The following is a 3,735-nucleotide window of genomic DNA, read 5'->3' on the forward strand; positions in this document are numbered from 1 at the left end:
GATTAGCTACTTTTGCTCAGTATACCGTTCTTGAGATTCATCCATGTTGATCATCCATTTTATTGCCAAGCAGTATTCCACTGTACCAGTGTACCACTATTTAATCTGTTCACCTGTTGATGAACATTTGGATTGTTTCCAGTTTGAGGCTATTATGAATAAAGCTAATTTGAACAAATTTTTGTGTAGACATGATTTTGCTTTTTGGAGGTAGGGGGTGGTAAAAACCTAAGGCTGCTAAAATTACTGTGTTATATGGTAACTATATGTTTAGCCTTATAAGAAACTTACCAACTGTTTTCCAAACTGGTACCGTTCTATATTGTCACCAGCAATGTATGAGAATCCTAGTTGCTTCACATCCTTGCCGATACTTGGTATTGTTAGAATTTTTATTTTTAGGCATTCTCGTGGATGTAATCGTATCTCATTATTGCTCCTTTCCTTTCTCTGTAAAGTTTTCATCAAATTAGGGACTGGTACTAGATCATACCAATTCTTTTCTTAACATTCTCAGATCCCAAATGTAGCCCAAGGAAGAATTAAAACTGAGACCATTTATAAAGATAACATATTTCTTCAATAGTAACAGGTAGACTTGGGATTTTAAAGATGAAAGAAAAACAAAATTCTATATACTACTTTTTGGTCAACCCGACATCTTACCTTATACTTATGCAAAGAAAAGACTATTCCTAAGTCCTGTAATACTTCCTTTTCCTACCAAATGTATAAATACCTTATACAAAGCACTTGCTTTTCTCTATAGGGCTTCTTCTCCATATTCTAGGTAAGTTTTTTTTCATTTGAACTAAGATTACAGCTTTGCACAGTGGCAGTATCGTAGCCAATGAGGTTTATCCGAGGCGCGATTATTGCTAATTGAACTAAGATTAATATACAAAAGAAATTTCAGAGAAAAATGAAAGGACACACCACATAATTCTTTTAGATTAGGAAGAAGTTTCTAAGAAAGGCCCAAACCCAACTGCTCCAGAGTGAGGCAGAAAGCAGAGTAGTTATACAGCTGTAAACTGGCTAGAGACATTTTATTTATCTGGTAACTAAACACTTTTAAACTGTTTGTGGAATGGATTATTGTTCTTAAAGAATCACATCCTTAGTTGAAGATGATGTTTTAGTTCCTAGTGGAAAAAGTACCCATGCACACAAAAACTCATACTCCTATACACTCTCAGCTGACATCACGTAAGTCTAGATATGGGTTTGCACAATTCTGCATTTAAACATCTGGTGAGAGGTGTATAAATTATTGGAATAGGCAAAAAAGCAGCATAAGCTAATTGAGATATTACTTAATAAGTAGTGTACAGAACCAGAAATACTCACTTTTTACAGCGTAAATCTGGTAACTCTTTTATTCTATTTGTATATATACCTTTTATCCTACCTCTAAGTGGACATATATATTCTTAGAAATTTAAATCTGATGATGGGGTGAAGGTAACTACAAACATTATCTAGTCCAACAAACTCATTTTCCAAATTGAAATTTAGGCTCACACTAGTTATGTGACTTGTCCCAAGTCCCTTCTGTAGTTACAGGCAGAGTTGGATCTAGGACCTAGATTTCCATTGCTCAATCTACAATACCATCTTGTGTCACATGATGGTTAAAAGAATTGGAGTACAAAGATTTAAAAAATAAGCATACATATTCATAAAACATTTAAATAAATGTGATTTCCTAATGGCTTAGCAAAATGTAAGTAAAAATTTTTAAAAAGAGCTAAAGTTACTTCCAGATGGCATCAATTTATTCCTCCCCAAGTCTCCACAATAAAAAAATGAGGAAGTCAGGGTAAAGAATTCCCTCTTCTCAAAAATTACCTGGAAAGGAATTCTACACCATCTCCAACCTTCTAACACTGTTATTTCAATAAAGAAATTAATTATTCTTTGCAATCAAACATTACAAAGAAAGTATAGTATTGTTCTTTGCATCCTGGGTGAACTCATGGGTCTTGCCCTCCTGCATTCAAGAATATGTGGGGGTACAAAGAGATTAATGTCCTACAAAGCGTGAGACTGACAAACAAAGCAGATATCAGGATTATCTTTGGGAGGGATTCCTGTGAATCTATATTTCCTAGACTGCTCCCCACTTTCTAGTTTGGGATCAAACGAATCATCCTGAATTAAATGATTTTCTCAGGTCTCCTACCTGACATTCCACACAGCCCAGGTCCCTTCACAATTTGGTTCAGATTTCCTGGAAATTCAACCGAAATTCAATCTTGGCTTGTGAATCTTGGCAAAGGATTCTGCTGGCCGCTCCAAGCTCCCCCCAGCCAGCAGCATGCACTCTTTTCCCTCTCTGGAGGACCCAGGGGGCACAGTTTTACTGTGTGTTTGTGTTGGTTAGCCTTCTCAAGTCCAGGGTGACGTCTCCTCCTGAGTTCCAGGTCTACCATTCCCTGATGTTCTTACCCCACCCCAGAGGGAAAATAAAAATCCTGGGGCCATACTAATAGCAAAAACTTCTATAGCATCCTCCAACGTGGCCAGTTTAATCTTGGGCTTCTTCCTCCCCTGCCATTGCCACCTGGACAGCACTTCTCATGGTTCCACCATCCTTTGACATGACTGTCCTAAACACCCCTTTAGCTACTCTTCCCTTTATCATATACCCCATGACACCATAGGGTGAGAGAGTCTATAAAGTATATTGCTCCTATTTTATCAGTTGGAGATTCCTGCAATAAGTTAAAATAGTTTTCTATCTCCATGTATAAGTAATTACAATCAGGGAAATTTTGAAACTTAAAACGAACTCTCACTTCAAAATATAATCTGCTGTCTTCTCAAATTAATAGGTGCATTTAAAGCAAATTTATTGCAAATTTGTGATTGCATTAAATCCCAAAGTGACTTTATAAATGTGAGGATTCTAAAATCCATGGTAAAAAAATAAATAAATAAATAAAATAAAATCCATGGTAGGGGCACCTGAGTGGCTCAGTCAGTTATTTGTCTAACTTCGGCTCAGGTCATGATCTCGGGGTCCTGGGATCCAGTCCTGTGTTGGGCTCCCCACTCAGCAGGGAGTCCGCTTCTTCCTCTCCCTCTGCCCCTTCCCCTTCTTGTACACTCACTCTCTCTCTCTCATATAAATAAATAAAATCTTTAAATAAAATAAAATAAAATAAAATCCATGGTAAATGAAGCAAGTAAAAATACTCAAAAAATTTGGGGTGGAGGAGGGGAAAAAACTGCTATAACTTAAAAGCATAAAAAAGCTGTAATAACTAAAGCATTTTTGTCCTGACATAGAACTCAGTAGGCAGACTATGAAATTAAAAAAAAAAATCCAAGAAGACATAAGAGTTTAATAAGTGCTAAGGAAAATTCAAATCAGAATACTTGTTTGCACTATCAATCCATAAGAGACTCTTAATTAAAGAGAACAAACTGAGGGTTGATGGAGGGGAGGTGGGCGGGGTATGGGCTAAATGGGTGATGGGTATTAAGGAGGACATTTGTTGGGATGAGCACTGAGTGTTATATGTAAGTGATAAATCACTAAATTCTACTCCTGAAAACAATATTACACTATATGTTAACTAACTATAAGTTAAATAAAAAATTTGAAACAAACAAACAAAAGAATATAACTCAACACCCAGAAAACAAATAATCCAATTAAAAAATGGGCATAAGACATGCACAGACATTTCCCCAAAGAAGACCTACAGATGGCCAACAGACACATGA

The 3,735-nt window shown here is 36.4% G+C and overlaps 1 pseudogene; it reads left to right on the forward strand.

Annotated features, from left to right (window-relative positions):
* The first annotated feature begins 821 nt into the window (after window positions 1–821).
* Window positions 822–928, forward strand: LOC118531256 (U4 spliceosomal RNA; annotated as a pseudogene).
* The last annotated feature ends 2,807 nt before the right edge of the window (window positions 929–3,735 follow it).

The sequence above is a fragment of the Halichoerus grypus genome, chromosome 5, assembly GCF_964656455.1.
Source record: "Halichoerus grypus chromosome 5, mHalGry1.hap1.1, whole genome shotgun sequence".
Lineage (NCBI taxonomy): Eukaryota > Metazoa > Chordata > Mammalia > Carnivora > Phocidae > Halichoerus > Halichoerus grypus.